At 41.4% G+C, this 18,099-nt stretch overlaps 1 long non-coding RNA gene across 2 annotated transcripts in view; it reads right to left on the minus strand.

Moving 5' to 3' along the window:
• The window catches only part of LOC146437954 (uncharacterized), a 56,858-nt gene that overhangs the window by 38,226 nt on the left and 533 nt on the right, over nt 1–18,099 (minus strand). For both annotated transcript variants that reach the window (XR_014851999.1, XR_014851998.1), the window contains exon 2: nt 17,293–17,362. This is a non-coding gene — a long non-coding RNA (uncharacterized LOC146437954). The remainder of the gene's footprint in view (nt 1–17,292; nt 17,363–18,099) is intronic.

Consider the following 18,099-nt stretch of genomic DNA (forward strand, 5'->3'; position numbering starts at 1 on the left):
TTATTGTTTTGATTTCATCACATTTATAGAGTTCTCAAAAGTTACCCAGATTGGTCAGTCAGAAGCCTTCCCCCAGGCCTGATTGGCCAGGCCTGCACTGTCCAAGTTCTGGGACACTGTTCTAAAACATCCAAACTTTATCTTTATTTACAAAAACACAAGAAAACTTCCCATGGGAAAAACTGTGCTAGCCACAGGGGCACTCTGTCCTTACAATTAAGTTAAAGTGTTTTTTCTGTGCTTCAGTCTGCAGCCAGAGATCAAGGAGCTGGATGGATCTCCTAAGGTGCTGCATGTTAAGGATTGTGTGCCAGAGGCTCTGAAAACCTCCACACCAAGACTGTCAGCTTCTCTACAGCTGAAAGTGCTAAACCTCATGTGACAAAAAGCAAAGCAATGCTGAAGCAATTACACAAACTGCCCAAGGGAGAAGCCTTTCAAAGAGGCGTCCCCTCAGTCCCCCCAGGACTTCCCCCATCTCTTGCCACCCCTCAGAATTGCCCTTGTGGTCTACCCTGGACCTTTCTGTTGCAGACAAAACCTGTTGCACAGGCAGGTGGCAAACAAAAGTATCCATCCCATCCTTATACAGGCAGATAAGGAGGGTCCTCTCCCATAAAAATATAATGACCTCAAAGCAAACGAGGTGTTTCTTACTACCTGCCTTAAACACCACTGGAGTGTGGAATGAAACCAGCTTTTTGCTAGGCAGCTTCAAATCCAGAGCTGACATTTTTGAATGCTAACCAAACAACCAGTGGCACTCAGAGTAGTCAATAAAAAGCATTACTAAGAGTCGCTTTTCTCCCCTAAGCCAAGTGGCAAAAGCTGTGCCACAGAGTTGCTGATGATATATTTAGCAGCAAGTATCATCTCAATAAACACAAACCTTTCCCAGTTAAGAAACACAGTCCCCAGTGAGGCTCAGCACAGATCTCGTGGAGCCACACTGTGCATTGGTATGAGCCAAGTGCTGGTCAGGTGTCATACCAAGCCAACTGCTACACCCAGCAGTGTCTCAGTGCCCCCAAACCAAAATCTGAGCATTAAACTAATTAGCAGTATGCTCTTGCTTTTATACATCCCCTGCAACCAGCAGGATAAAAGATAAATAAGTTGTTAGCCTCTCCTAAAGGCTTCCAGACTATTTATTTATAGACTCATTTATAGGTGCCCTTCACAGAAGCATCTGACCTTTTCATAATGATTACTGAACCTCTCCCATAAAGTCTGTGCATAATGAGACAGCATTATAGTGCCCATTTTAAAGAGATGAGAACATGGACTGAAAGCAAGTAAATGAAATGATTTGGTTGTGGATGCAAGCTGTTCCACAGACACATGCCAAACACAGACACTATTGCTCTACCACATCTCCTTTAAATGCCATTCAGACTGGTCTGTCACTGCTGGAAGGATTTTGTAAGGCTGTAACAGCTACAGATCATCATTGGACCCAGCAAAGGCAGTAATAAGATGCTCACAGGCAAGCCATCCCATCAAACACCAGCAGCACCTTCTGATTACTGTTTCTCTGTGTGGAACAGACCTATGATTGACAAAACCACACTTTTGAGGCTGGCTTTCCTTGCAGTCTCCTAAGTTGCTCTTGGTGCACCTCTCAGGGTGGGCCAAAGTTTCCCCTGCTTTGAAATTAAGGCGAGTTGGAGAGTCAGAGCAAAGCTTCATTTCAGCCCTTCAAACAAACCCATCACTCAATATTTACCTATCATTTCCCATCAGTGAAACTGAGGTTGCCGCACTGACATTTGTCCATAAGTACCAACTGCAAGTTTCATTCCTTTCTGCATTGCTATTCTGGAAAATTTTTCAGGTTTTTTCTTTCCCAGAGCTGAAGATGCCATTTCATCCCCCAAAAAATGCAAAGAAGCTACTGCTAGAGCTGCAGCTGGGGAACAAATTGAACCTCTGTATTTCTAGAGGATTACTGGTTGGAAGGCTGCATCCCAGGGCACTGAGAATCAACTAATGAAACAAAATATGTGAGAAAACTCACCGACTTTCATTATCAGAAATGAAGGAGACACTTAAAATCAGCTACAAATTAAGCACTGTCATGTCCTAACTTTGTGCTTTTTGCCACAGAAGCAGTTGACATCTCTGCTAAAAATTGTGCAGGAAATAGAAGAAACATAAGGGACCACCCCAAAAACTCCTTCCAGCTTGATGTTTAAGCCAGAGAACTTTCTGTCCAAATTCAGATTAAAAAAAAATCCAAAACCTAAACAAGCCTTGAAGTTTCTCCACTGATAAGGAACAGAAGCATAGGCATAACAAGTCTCTCCTCTGAAGGTAATTCGTTAGCAATTCCATGTAAATGTCCTCAGTCCTGCTCTTGCCCAATTTTGAAGGGATTCACTACTAAGGAACTTATTTCTCTCTTGAGCTGTGCTTTCAACAACCTCTTTTCCTATACACAGAATCATAAAATAGTGGAAATGGGTAAATCTGGCCCATTTCTTTCCACATCAAAACAGCTTCCAAAAGAGCATGAAATATCCTCTCACTTCTCGTGTTCCAGAGTGCCACATTTGAGACATCTAGGGGCTCAGCAGCAATGATGTTACTGACAGCAAAGGATAATCCCAGCAAAACACATCAGACAACTTGAGGGCAAACACTTTTTGAAGGGTTTCATGACCTCATGGGAAGTTATTGCTCTGTCCTCATGTAAGTGTACCTGTTATCAATGGATATTTATCTTCTAAAGGAAAGAACAAGAAGAAAAAGTGTACAATTAAAGAAACTGAGAAGATAATTACTTTGAAAGTATAACCAGGTGATCACAAGCCCTTTTGAAAGGATGCCTTCTGTGATATGCCATGCTTTTCCTAAAACTATCAGGCCCTCTCAGGTGTTCCACGCAGTCAACGTGGCATATTCATGATGATGACTGAAACCAGAGGTGGAGGTAAGAAGATAGGAGTGAGTACTGCAAATGCCCATTTTTAGGGCATATAGGAAGAGTCAGGTGGTTGTTTGACACTCAATGCTTCTTATCACTGCAAATAGAATTTCCATTTCAACACGAATTGTATGTTTAAAAATAAAACATTTCAGTTATTTAGATCAAATAAAATTCGTTCAACACCCTGAGGTTGTCTTCTCTTTCAATAAGAACAACCAGAGGTTTTAATTACCTTGTTTCTCATTTTTAGCCTATAAACCAAAAGGAAAAGACAAACCAACCAACCAACCAACCAACCCATGCTATTCACAGAGTTTTGTTCTACACTAAGGTTTTGTACTAATGATAGTTAAGAGCTGGGATTTCCATCCCAAATGTTTAATGACTTGATTTTATAGTGTAGTATTGTGTATGAAACATCTCCTAAGGGCATCACCATACAGGTAAGTCCAGACAACTGTACCACATTAACTAACCCAAATTTTCAAGTTGCAGCTCAAAAGCTACATACAGGACACAGCTCTCGCCTTCCATTGCAGCCTGGTGTCAGTGAGAGAAACAGCACCATCGAGTTGTGTTACATTATATGGTCTATAAAGTATTTGGTTTTATTGCTTTCCTCTTTTTTTCTGATACTTTGAAGAAAGATAAGGGCAAGAGAGGGACACATATAAAGCAAATTTATTGTCTGTGCCCTCACTGGGTTAGACGAAGATTCAGTGCTTGATTCCAGCTTTATTCTTATTATTTCTTTAAATAAGAAAAACCTTGCAGGGGACATGGGAACTATCAGGATTATTTGTTCAATTGACACGATGCCTCTTAGGCTAGTTTCTAGTTTTAAGCTATCATTTTGGCAAATAAAGATTAGACTATTTCCAGACAACAGTGGATGTGCTAAGCCACCCTGTTATGCCTGCAGAAATGGGGGAACTAACGAAGGAAGAAAATATCTTTGCTCTCTAGACCTGGTCACAAGCGTTCCCTTTGCCAGGGTACTTAGTGAATATTTTGCTGCTTTGTGCTTTTTGCAGATTCTGGAGACTCTACAAGCACAAGAGATTGTGCTGTAACAAGCAATATTATAACTAAAAGGCAGAGAGGCCCTGTAGAGAGGTGTTTAAGAGGTGTCTGGATCTGGCACTGAGTGATGTGGTTTAGTTGTTATGGGGTTACAGTGACAGTGCTGGGGGGACAGTTGGACTTGATGGTCTTAAAGGTCTCTTCCAACCATGATGTATCCTTGGGGACACCAAACAGCATTGCCAGCCAGGTAAGGGAGGGGATTGTCCTGCTCTGCTCTGGGGTGGCCTCACCTTGTGTACTGAGGACAGTTTTGGGTAACACAGTGTAAGAAAGACTTTAAACTATTAGAGGAGGGCAGGTGAAAGGCCTGAAGGGAAAGCCATATGAGGACTGGCTGAGGTCATTGGTTTGTTCATTTTGGAGGAGACTGGGGTGAGAGCTCACTGCAGTCTACAACTCCCTTCTGTAGTGGAGGAGCAGACACTGATCTCTTCTCTGTGGTGACAGTGACAGGACTGAGGGAATGTCTTGAAGCTGTGTCAGGGAGGTTTTGGTTGGATATTAGGAAAAGGTTCTTTACTCGGAGAGGGTTTTGGCACTGGAACAACTCCCCAGGGCTGAGAGAACTCAAGAAGCATTTGGACAATGCTCTCAGGTACATGGGGTGATTCTTGGGTTGTCCTGTGCAGGGCCAGGAGTTGGACTCCATTATCCTTGTGGTTCCCTTTCAACTTAAATACCCTATGATTCTGTGATTAAAATCTCAAAAACATTTTGGTGGGTCTTAAAGGGTATTTATTCTGCAAAGAAAGACTTCTTACACTTCTAAACCTTGCTCTTTTTAATTTACCTTGAAAAGCCAATGTTTGGCTCCAACTGAGATAAGAGCCTGCCTGTGGAAAGTAGTGAGGAAAAGGGATGAAGCAAAGCAAACCCAGCCTTTTTCTACTCCCTGGATTTCCAGTAAAAGCCATTAAACAGTAATAACTGGTCTAGGTCAAGTAAGTCCAGGATAAATCTTTACTGAGAAGAGCTGACCTGAGCTTCTGTCACACAGCAGCACTGCAAACAGCATATCTGGAGGTGGACATGTTTATGATCTGAATTTGCTACACATTGCTAAATTCTACAACCATACCCATTTCAGCCAGCAATGCATGGAGGTGCCAAGTCACCTTTGCCTTTCCTTTGAAAGACGTGTTCCTACTCTTTGTCTCTGAGGTCCTAGCTGTAAAAGCTAGGGATCCCCTGAGCTCACTATGGGAAATATGGACATGTGCTGCACAAAAAAAAAAAAAAAATGGCTGAAGACTGGTGATGGCACAATGTAAGACATACACCTCTTGTGTTCAAGATCCTTAAAGGGGGTGAGGAAAGCTTCATTTGGGGTCCCACAGCTCAGCATCAGACCCACCCCTCCAACCCAGTACTAGTTATCCTTACTAAAAGGTTGTGTGAAGAGTCCCAGGCTCCACTAAAGTGTTGCTAAGTCTGTTCTTAAATTTTAAGCAGCATTTAAGTGGTCAGAAAGGTTTGTTCTAGACCCAATGTTTCACCTGCACCAGAGCAGTACAGTATTTCTTGCTTATATGAGCATTTCAGTGTGATTGACTTTGGGTAGCAGGGAGCTGAAGTCATGCCAGACCTGTTTCATTCTGACATTTATTTGTGCAATGAAATCCAAGGATCCTTTCTTTTGTCTTTTTTTCCCCTACGTGCTTCACTCAGTACTCTCCCTGTGACATTGAAATCTATCACGCTGCTGGCCCTGGTGTACCCATTAGATTGTACGTGCCAACAATGCTAGAACTCAGTGACGGAGGAAGGACAGCAGGGAAGAAAAAAAATATATGTGGCTTGAAAAGTAAATTTGAATTTCTTCCCAAGCTTTCTCTGATTTAGGGTAAGATTCTCTTGCCCTTAATCATTCTGAGATACACTAACCTCCCTCTCAAGGAGGAAGCAATGAATAAATGCCATGCAGCTAGAGGCACTTTTCCTCCCGTTTATCCAAGCACCGCACAAGATGCCCAAAGCAGCCCTTCATAGCATTAACCCGCCCAACAGAGAGAAATGCCCTCAAAAAGAGCCATTTCCTCAATTAAAGAAAATTAGAGGGACAATCACAGAGAAGAGGCTCTTTCCCACGCCTGATTACTGATAGACACACAAAGCCACACAGCTCCACGGTCTGGAATAGAAGCCAAGCAGTCCTCTAACATTTCCCATTCAAATTCCTGCATGTCTTTTTAGTGTGCTCCCCAAGCTCCCCCATCAGAAATGGATTGAAATGGAGTTCTTGTGGCTGATGGCTGTAATTTCAGAGCCCTCCTACAATTGCTGATGAGTAACCAGTGAAACAAACCTTCATTTTGCAGCAATGTGGAGGCAAGAGGAGCAGTACTGCCATTTAGGGGCAGATATGCAGTGATGGCTCACTTGAGCTGTGTGAGGCTAGAGGCTCTACTGCTAATTTATCTGAGGCCTTTCACAGGCAGCTCTAGGTGATTTGTGCTCAATTTGGCTTGAACTTCATTCATAGTCAATGGTCCAAAATAATAGCAAGTTGAACTAGCTGAGAGCAAGTGCTCGTTTCCTTTGCCTGGTGGATGGGAGCACCATTAGCATTCCTGGGTTCAGCTTCTGCAAACACGTGGCTTGTGTCAAATGACACCAGGTAGCTACAGTGCTGCTCCAACATTCCAGCAGAGATCAGCTCTGCTGCTTCCAGTGTGACACAACTCACCCTTAGTGACACCCAATTCTCCACCCCCCTTAGGGCTGCAGAAAAGTCAGGCCATGGTGGGGAAAGATGCAACACTGTCTTAGTTAGAATACAGATACTCAAGCTTGTCTTTAGTCTCCATCAAATGAAGGGTCTCTTCAGTGCCCAGGCACATCTGCTGTCCTCCTGAGTCATGGTGTTTGAATTTTGGCAGAATCAGCAGAGACAAAAATTACAAAATACAGAGCAGGGTGGGAGAAGAAAAGGAACAGTCTCAGGCAAGAGTTAAATGGGGCGAGAAGGCTGAAAACAGATAAATGAGATTTATCTGGAATAATAAAGTAACAGGGAGGAAGAGAAGGGAGACAAAATACAAAGTGAGCAGCAACAGGGTTCACAGAAAAAGACAGAAATAGAAGGTGGTTGGGAGGCACTGGAAAAGCTGAGACATGCATGGAAAGAAAATAAGGAAAATTTAGAAAAAAATTGGATAATAAACCACACCTCTGACAACTGCCCTCTCCCTTCCTGAAAGCTCTCTGGGGTTTTGCATGCAGCTCTGTTATCCCGACCTTGCATTTATGTTGTTATTCTAAATTAACCAAAAAATTCACAGAAATGACAGGGCACATGTAAAATATTCCATATGAAAATATTCCATATGAAAATATTCCATATGAAAATATCCCATTCTGGGCAAGGCACAAATATTTGTTCTTATCTATTACCACTAAGAACAAGTTGCAGTGTGCACATTTTTCTGAGCACATGGCATTTTGCATGGCCAGGCAGCTGGATCTCTCTGAAGCTTGTGCAGCAGTGCTCCTTCTAGGCAGCAAAGCTGGAGGATATCACCCTCCTTTTCAGGCAACTACTGCTCCTATCTACCAAGGCAGAGTTGCAAACACCAGTTTTACCTTCCCAAGAAGCTTTTATTAACCTTGACCCATTTGCAAAGTTTACTCTGAAAAAAAAATGGAGATGTGATGGAGAGTATTCAAAAGGCAGTTTTCGAGCCCTATTTTATTATAGATCTCCACTGATGGAGAAAACTCAGAAGAAGCTCTTCCTTCAGCTGTGGTGTTTATAGAACTTCTTATTATTGTGAATTCCCTGCTTGTCTTTTGCTGAGCTTAAGTACCATCTTTTTTCACTGACAGAGACTTTCTCCTCTACTTGGATAGACAAAACTTGTAAGAATTGACATACTTGTCAGATTTGTTCAGATTAAGAACGACTGGGAAAGAAAAAACAAAAAACCAGAAGAGCATTATTGCATACACCATATTTCCTCTGGAAACCAAGCTAAAAGCATTATGGATAGGCTTAGAAAACAGTTACACCCATTAATCTTTGATTGACCTTCCTGATGCTATCAAAACTGAGAGCAGTGAACCGTGTGTTTTCCATTTGATTTGCTGTGTTCATGTTCAATAGGTTAAAATCTAGGACATGTCTTGAAAGACAACGGTTTGACTGGGGCAGAGAGAAACCATCTGTGTGATGATGCTTTTCCATACTACCTGTAAGCTTTCCTAAAGCACTTACCCTCTCCCGGCGGCAGAGGAGCTGCCAACTCCAAAGGGTCACAGCTTAGTGACACAAGTCTGACTCACAGAACAGGAGCTGTCACTATTGCAAACCAAATTCGTGGTTCCACTGGCATCTCACATCATTAACAGGGCTAATGAGGATTTGCCTGAGCCAGGTTCAGAAAGTCAGGGAAGAGTTTAAGGCACTTTCAGACGCTAAGTGCTTCCTGCACCTCACCAAATTTCTGCATGCATGATAACTCCGACCTCTGAAACCACAGACTGTAAATACAAGAATCCAGAGATAGACAGAAGGGCTGAAGCTGCACAAGTCAAACACACCGTGCCAAACACCACTTCTGCACACAGGAGCCTGACAGTCGGCTACGCTACATCTGCTGATCAGCTCCAGCGTGCTGCTGCCTGTGCCAACAAAGCGTTTCCCAAATTCTGCCATTAGCACAACCCAGGAACTATGTCCAACAGGCAGCTTCCATGTGGGCATGCAGCTCAGCTGAAGGAGTTTAACAGTGTGGACAAGGTCAAGTCTCTCCAGCTGGCCTGAGAACCAAAACCTGCTCTCTGCTACTGCTCTAATCTACCAGCGCAGATGTTGCCCACAGCTGATGGGAGCTCTGACAGCGCTCACTTCCTCACATGCCATCCACCATTTACTTTCTTCAACTTGAAGAGCTGTCCCAGTCTTTAAGGATCACCATCCCATACTGTCCTACCCTTTTATCACATACAAAGCCACCCCAAAACACAACTCTACCTGAAAAAGCAATCTCTACAGGTGGTAGTTACCAATCCTTTCTCAGTTCTTCCATTTCCAAAGGGGGTGACTAACATTTTACAGAGATGCTGCTGTTTTGTCTGCTATTATGTTCTAGATGCCTCCATATTGCTGAATTTTAATTTGATTTGCACACATAGGGGGAGGTTTGCTGGTTTGTGATTCAAAGGTGTAACACCTCTGGCTATTGCTTACAGAGAGCTCTAAGCAGTCATTAATCTTATCCAACAGAAGGTGAAATATTTTGGTATGTTTCAGGAGAAATTCTAGGATGCACCTGTAAGTGGATGCCTGATTTCATAGTTCATGCAAATATATCACTTCATAGTTATTGAATTGTCACAGGTGATATATACTATTATTTTAAGATGTTTGCTCATGTTTTTTATAATCTCTCCTGAAAGGAAGTCATTATTCAATGAGAAGTAACATCATTGAGACTTTGCATTTCGGCATAGTTCCACCCTGCTGACTGGATTTACTGAGGTCTAATAAAATGTAAGTTTTCTTACTGTCACAATGCTGCAGTACAATGTTGCTTCACTGCAATCAGGGGTGTTATTTTGGTGGGACCAATACTGGATCTCACTCTCTTGACATCTGACTGCCTTTCTCATAGTAGCTTAATTACTTCTGTGCACTCTTGCATTCAATTTGGTTTAAATTGGTGAAAGAATTCTAAAATTATGTATCAAAGGGGAGAGACTGCAGAAAAAGATACCTGAGTGTGCCTGAGCTCATTTCTTCAGGAAATTTTCAGAAGGCAAGGAAGAAGGTCACTTTTCAATCTCGTAACAGCTTAAACATTGCACAAAGTCCTCACCATGACTGCACAGCTCTTGGCCCTATCAGTGTCATTCTGTGTGTCCAAATAGCCACATCCCACACTTAAAGTGCTTTTCAACATCAGTGATTTTTAAGTACATCTGCAGCATGAAATGGTTAGATTTTGAAAACACAACTCGCAGCAACTCCATCTCCCAGCTGAAGAATCCATGAGGCCCAAAAAACATGATGAAAAGCAGATGTTAGGAGATGTGAGGGAGGAGTTTGCCATGTCCTTATCCCTGGCTGAAGTCAAGTGGCAAAAGGTGTTGAGACGTTGAACATTTTTAGAGCTGGGAATGCATTTTCCAGCTAGCTCTACTGTTTCTCAAAATTAGTCTTGTTTATCCTGGTGCCAATACGAGGTGTAAAAATGAGGTATGTACTTATCCAATCTCAGTGATCAGCCTTGTCAGCCTGCACTCCAGGCAAGCCCTGAAAACTTGTCAGGCTGCAAATCTGTCTTGCTGACTTCTAATAGTAAACTTTTCCCACAGTATTATAATACCAGTTCAGCTATGAGAGAAAAAGCACATTTTCTGTGTCCTTAAAAACTGAAGGTTCTTGGATTTTGTCTTCCAAAGTGAAAAATAGACAGAATGCTGTTCAGGCTGACATGTAAACTGCCCTTCCAAAAAATTCTGCAAGAGCAAACGTATAGAAACTGTACAGAAGGAAAGTGCTTCTGTTGGCGCTTCAGTCTGAGCCATGGCACTATTTCAAGGCTGATAGACCACAGGAGAGCTAGATGCTCCTGGACTGTTTTGGCATTAAAGATGTGGCTAAGATAAATAGCCAAGCCCTACAGAAGAGTGTTTTCACAGCTCACCCAGCCTGGCAGCTGGGCCTTACTAAAACGTCAAAGCACAAAAAATTGGCTCCAGCAGCCTGCCCAATCCAAAATTCAAACAGTGGAACTAGCCTAGGCAATTAGGGAGAGGCTTATCACCAGGCAAAGGCTGTGTGCTGTGTCCTTGCAGCAAAAAGAAAACCAGCTTTGTGAGTAGAGTATCTCTGACACTATTAATTCATGGAGGGAGGAAATCTATGTAATCACCTTCATAAATAAAGGCAGGTCTGAAGCACTGAGTTTCACATTTTTTCAGAGATTCAGGACATAGCAGTTGCCCTTGGTCTTAATGAGGTGAGGAAGATGGGATTTCTCCAGTGCTGTCACAAGGGCACGGATCACTGAGAATTCCTGCGGCCAAGTACTATTTCTCTATTTGAGCATTTTTAAAGAATTTTGTCCCTTCACTTTCTGTCCTGCAAAATACACCTATCAATGCTGCTGGTGAATTCATTTACACTCAAGATCCTAAGAAGTTCAAAAGAGTCAGTGTTAGCATTTTGCAAAATTGAAACCCAACCTAAACAAGTAGTACTCAAACTTCCTTTAGTCTCGGTGTGGGGAAAAAAATTTCAAACCTCACCTAAAGTTCAAATTTACACAAAAGCTATGAAGCTCTTGACTAATACAGAGTGTAGGAAGCACCCAGAAGAGACAGAGATCAAACAAAAAACAGACCTAGGGAAGACAAATCCGGAAGGTCTGCTTGGAGCACTTCCACTGGCTGGGGAAACACCTGAATTAATAGTCTCTGTTCCTTTGTGTCCCATCCAGGCTATGCCTACTCAGCCCAGAAATGCCATGCTGACAAACCCAGACTTCCAGAGCATTGAAGATTTCTGCAGCATCTAAAGTCGAAGAGAGGGAAATACGCTGTGCTAGGGCAGAGCAGTAGTCTAAGTAATATTAAAACAGCAGGTATCTTTGAGGCTTTTTAATTTCACTGGCATCTTTTGTATCACAAAAGAAAAATATAGACAACCTCATTCTAATCACTACTGCATATGTAAACTGCTGCTCTCTCCCTCCTTTCCTAGACATTTTGAAAGTCTGCCTGTTACTTCCACTGAGAACCTGATTCAACTGTATTTGACACTGGCACAACACTCCAAAAAGCTGTGGGTAGAAAGGAGAGTCTTTTCAGAAAGGAGACACTGCTTAACTGGATGTGTTTGCATGTGCACTTTACTTCATTTTTTAAAGCAACAATAATATTAAAGGCCATACATTAAACCTCCTGTGGGAAAGCTAGTGACAGAGCTGGTATATCACGTTCTTGCTAATGTATAAAATCCATCATCCAAAGTAATTTTAGCCATTCAGGATGGTCAGGTTCATCATGACAGCAATGACTGGGAATAAGACCCTATCTAAGGCAATCACACTCAAAGCCTTTTTTTGCATTTTCTTGCTAAGGGAGAAGCAAAATGCCAGGATGCAGGAAATTAACTGCTCTGGAGTTCCTCTCTCTCTCTAAGGTTCAAGGCTGAGGTCCTGGTGTCTGATTATGGAACTTCAGCAAGGTATCTGAGACTAAACTGGATAGGCAATGTTCTCCAAATTCAAAATGTGTGTTCTTCAGCCTGCAGCAATCCCTAGAAAGGATCTGGAACTTGTATGGCCACTGACAGTCCTTACATTGACCTTCTCATTGCTGCAGCTGTGGCTCTGCTTTTGTGTCCAGCCCTACAGTCACACAGAGCAAATGAATCACAGAGGAATAATTTTTTGAGCTCCATCAATCAGTAACATCAGGCAACAGGCTGGATACTGGTAAGTATAGTTGCAGTTTCAGGATATAGATGCTTCAGGCTTTTTTCTCCTCTTGCCAAGCCCCCTCCAAAACCAGAGAACAACTCCTGCTCAGCACTGTTTAAGGTGGTGGGGATGAGCTTCCTTAGCAGCAGCTGTTCTGATTTTGTGTCTTCTCATGTGTTTTCTTTTTCTAAAGGGACGGGTAATTACTCAGGACCGAAAAATCTATGTCAAAACAATCAGTAGTGGCATCTTGTTGACTTCAGAGAAATTGCAGCAGAAATTAATCTGTTCTTCACTGCTCTTCCTTTCTTTGTAACAAATGGAACAATCTATGTAGATCCTGCCTGTAAGCAGCACCAAGCAAGAGCCCACTCCAACCACCCCTGTGGGGTTTGATCCCTCTGAGATGCCATTTTTCCTCATGGAATTCTCCCTACCAATGGGGCCCTGCCCATTCTCCTCCTTCCCTGTCAACAGCCTGGCATGAGGTCAAGGATCACTGATGGAGTTAGGGTCAGGAAAAAGAATACAAAGACAAAAAGTTCTCTTTCAGAACCTGTGTAAATACACATAGTTCACCTTGCTTTCTAGCCTATGTACAGAGGACTGGGAAGGGATTTTAGCAGAGAGCTTTGACAGACAGAGAAATAGACCTTTATCCTTCCTCTAAACGCGACTTCACTTTTGCACTTTCCCCAGTGCTCCTTATAGTCTAACCAAAACCAGTCCATTGCAAGAAAGGGTGGGACAGAAGAGGAATTGTAGTGGTAGATGTTTGGCAAATAAGCCACCAAAGAAACCGTGAAGAAAAATATTTTCTCCTGAAGCAGGGAGGCCTGTTCATCATTTACCTCATGTGTTTACCCTTGGGCTATCATTATATTAGCCACATTTCCTGACTGAGCTGGAGCACCTGGTAACTATAGTAACCACATTTTCATATCTGCCCATAAATTCCCTCAGTTCTAATTAGGACACCCATTTATAACAGCAATAACAACAGAAATTACAGCAGATTTAGCACAGATGCAGTCACCTCTCTCTCCCTCATGACAAAGAAATGACCCCTATCTGAGTAGCTCCTTTACCATAAGATGTCACTTATGGCACAAAGCCTACTTTACTTGCCACTTCAACCGCTTTGTATCCATCTGCTACGCTGCTGTACCTTCTCACTTTCCAAAAAGTCTGTTCATCAGTCTTCAAGTTCAAAAAAAAGCCAGCAAGCTTCACATCAGGCTGCATAAACCTATTTTGCTTTGATAGAAGAAAGGACTCACACCTTGCCTACCACAAAATCACATACACAGCACTATTGCAGATTTTAAGAACAGCAGGTGGATGCTATTACAAGCAGAAGAGTTAAAGCAGTTCAGTTTACAAATCTACCTATGCAATCCAGACAGTTTTGAAGAGAGGATAAACCATGTCGTCCAAAACAAATGATAGGTAAATGATGAAGCAGCAATGTGCAAGAAATCAAGACCAAGTAATAAACAATTGCAAAGTTCAATGGCTCAGTGTATTTCACCACAAATTATTTCCTTCTCCATGAAACAATAAAGCTTAGTGAACAATTTGAAGCCTGCTGACATGATTTAAAAAGATGGATGGGCTGGTAGGTAGTCGAGAGTGTTTGCTTTATTGTTCACAGAGTCACTGCTCAGAAGTACATTTGTCTTGGAGTGTATGTGAATTATTGTCAGAAAAGTGACAAATCTCTTTCTCACTTTAGGCTACACTGTGCGGGCCTTACATGACTTTCTTTTGCTAGAAGGAAAAAGGCATTTCATCTGTGTATTGGCAAAGATAGGACAATAAAGCCCATCTCTGCACAGGTCAAGAGACCAGTGATGCTTTGGCTTTAGTTTTGGAGAACTTGTTTCCATTAGAAATTTTTCTCTTGCTAGAAAAGCACATCAATTATTATAACTTATCCATGACTATCAATAAGAATGTCTTCTCATGAACCTTCCACTTTTTCTCTGCATTCCCTGGAGGCTAAGGGAACTGGGTAAGAAAACATACTGCACCTTGGACTCTTTGGCTTTAAAAGGCATGTAGGGTTTGTTCATTGCATTCCATTTTATAGCATGATCTGCTCTTTACGCCAAATAATAAGAGCTTTCAAAGTGAACAGCGTTGTGATGAGACAATGTGAACTTTAGTGAATTGCCAAAGAAACATTCCAGTTATTTGCCAATTTAGTCATCACAAACCGTTTAGAAGCATGGATAGAAAACGTGGCGATGATCAAATCCTAATATAACCACAAAAATTGGTTTAAGAATCTGCCAAATGTGAAGCACAGTGAAGTTTCTTGCCATATACATGGTTTTATTTTTATTTAATAAGTGAAAAGCAATTTTGGTCACTGCCTGACTGGACCAATTTTTGACACCTCCCTAAGTTTATGAGATCCTGTTTGGGACTTGGGTGGAGAGTCCCCTATTGCACATTGTGTCATTCATTACTGTACCCTCATTTCTCCATCAAGTTCCTGTTTATCCAGGCTGTTGTCTGTTAAGAGAGATGGGCATTATGCATGATGCATAATGAGGCTTCGGTCTCTGTGGAAGCCTCTAAAAATGCCCATCATACCTCTCTAACTGGCTCTTCCCATTTTCATCAAGAGAGAACACTCTCAAGCTGTCAAAACATTTCCAAACGACCCCACAGTAACCACTGCAGTGTAGAGTACTTCTTGGCTTGTTAAATATTAAAAATAGAACGTGAAAAACATGTTTTATTTGATTTTCCTAGTTAAAGAAAGCAAGTCTTTGACAGATAAATAATTGCCCTGAAAGTAAGAAAAAAAAGAACTAATTAAAAATGAGATTAAATTAAAAGTTTCTATGTGATCTCTTGAGCTAGCTCTTTTCAAAGACATGCTTTACCTGGCATAATGTGTGGTTTGCAAGACCCCAATGTAAGGTTAAGTATTCCTTGGTAGTTGCCTGGAAACAATGACAATGACAGTTTGTTCTCATTAGGGACAAATAAGGCAGAAAGGCTGTTACAATTGTACTTCTGAACATTTAAATAAATTAATTTGTTCTTTCTTTCTCAAGATGCATGTTCTGAAATCTTACCAGGAGTGTTGCCACAAAATAGATTCCAGTTTACACAGATGAGTTTGTACATAAATTCATTTGAAATTACTAATATTATTATTATTATTATTATTATTATTATTATTATTATTGTCAAAATAGTGCTAAGAAGAATACAATCATCTTGGTTTTGGACTGGTTTTGTGTTTTGTTTTTTTTTTCCGGACTGTTTTTGTGGTTTTGTTTTTGGTTTTTGTTTTTTTTTTTCCTGGTCTGTATAGTACTTTTTAAAAAGGTCCTCTGAAAAGTGTGAGAGAAAACTCTCAAAGCTGCTGCTTGGAAAATCAGCAAGAAGAGGAGAAAGCAACAAAAAACCCAATACACTTAGGACTGGGAGGAGAGAACCTTCCAAATATTGGAACCAAATATTGGGGGCAAATATTTCATCATGGGGTTGAGCTGGTGGAGAGGTGAACATATTTGTGATATTTAAGTGCCACAGTTGGCAATCCTGCATGTTCATTCCACATTTTATCTGCTATGTTATCTTCAATTACATAGTATTTGCCTTGGATTCATGTAATCAATTTTGAATTGATCTGATGGAGGGGAGAACTGCAGTGCTACAAGGAGCAGTCATCTTATTGTGGCCAGAGTCAGGAAAAAATCGAGGCACCTACAGACTTTCACTGGAAGGCACTGGTATATTTAGTACCTACACTAAATTTAACACTGTGTTTAGCAAAGTCCATGCCATCACTTTAAATTTTCTTCCTTTTTTTCACAAGAGAGAGACAACAGATTAGGAGGAACAATTAAGTAAGGATAAGAGGAGGGAAAACCAGACAATTTGGGTTAACTTTTGGGAGTTTTGTTGATTTTTTTCAAAAGGAATACCACAGACCACATAAAAGATGACAAAAACCAGGGAACCATCTTCCTGGATGGACAGAGTTGCATGAAGCTGCCATGAATACAGGTTAGTGACCTGTATTCCTGCAAAAAGGGAGGATTTATCCATTTTGTTTCCTGAAGCAAGATAAACTCCACTTTATGGAGAAGCTTACAAACAGCTGGATTAGCCAGCCAGATGGAGAGATATGACCAGACAAGAAGCAGATTTTATAAACAATGAAAGAAGGTTGCCATCTGTGCGATGCTGGGCATAAGGGATGAGGGCAAACTCCAAATCATTTAGGGAAATCAAGACAAAGGCCCATGCCAGACTGTGAAGGATGCAGGCAGGATAACCACTGGCAAGAACACTTTCCAAAGAGTTGTTTGTCTTCTCCACCACTGCAAAATCAGTTTACAACTGAACAAATTAAAATGGCTAAAAGAGAGAATAATGCAAGGTATTTCCCCAGAAGCCCTGTGTTTCCAAAAAGCAAGGGGCATGAGGGAAAATCTTTGGAAGAAAACATCATTTATCTTGATTAATGACTGCCCAAAATTTTTTCTCCAGCTCAGATATTGTCCTGAAGAGGACTGCAGAACTGAAGCTGAATCAGAGATATACATACAAAAACTTTGTGGAATAAACCACCACATGCAGCAAACTGACTCATGTCTGTGCCCTCTGAGGTTGCTGGAACAAACACTAGTCAGTATAGGAAGCTTGGATTATGAACAGAAAATAGCATTAGCTGTAAATTTATCTCCTTTCTCTCAGTTACTATTGGAAATCAGAATATATTTTCAAGCCCAATTCCATGCATGCTTGTCAGATGGCTATAAGGAAGATTTTTCACACAATGTAGAATTTGAGACATTTTCAAAGTAGTCATTTGCTACTCACAATGTGTTACATCGAAGTTGCATCTGTCTTACATAGCTGAATCTCTCTCTGACTGGAAGACTGAAATTTTCTGCACAGAGAAACAGTAAAAAATGAATAAACAACATGTTCCCATAAGAGTAACCCCTCTTTATCAAGTAAAGTACTTCTATTCCTACAATTGTAATGGCAGTTTACTATTATAAATTCTAGCCTCTTGCAGAGACTTGGCACAAAGTACCACTAGGAATTGAATCTGCATCATCTCACACCTGACTCACTGCCGAAAGTAAAGTTTTTACCTGTGGCAAATAAAAATCAGCCTCAGGTTTAGCCAAAAGGAGCTGCAACAGAACTGCAGTGAGAATATGCAAATGCCATTTTGCAGCATTTTACCCACTCCAGTGAGAATACTTCAGTGCCTTGTGCAAGACAAACAGAGCAACCCACTCGAAGAAGGGAGTTCCTCTGCCAGTTTGCAAGGTGCTCTAGTTATATATGAAAATTGTAGGATTGACTGAAGGAAAAAAAACTGAAAGAGGATGTGCCCATAATTCTGTTAAATCCATTTTATGGCCTGGTCTTAACTCTGATTCATCCTGCCCAGGGACAAGAGTGTGTGCAGCAATGAATGCTTTTAGCCAAGTGTATCATCACTGCCTGCAATCCTTTTCTTTGCACACATTAAAAGCAGACTTTTATGTAAGTAACTAACACACAGCCCTTTCCTCAGACACAGAGTCATAAGGCAGATGGATGGACATATGTACAACCACCACTAACTGCTAATGGAGCCATTTGCACTCAGCAACATGACACCAGCTCGGG

This window comes from Lichenostomus cassidix, chromosome 4 (genome assembly GCF_008360975.1).
Source record: "Lichenostomus cassidix isolate B80296 chromosome 4, HeHo_3.0, whole genome shotgun sequence".
NCBI classification, from domain to species: Eukaryota; Metazoa; Chordata; class Aves; order Passeriformes; family Meliphagidae; genus Lichenostomus; species Lichenostomus cassidix.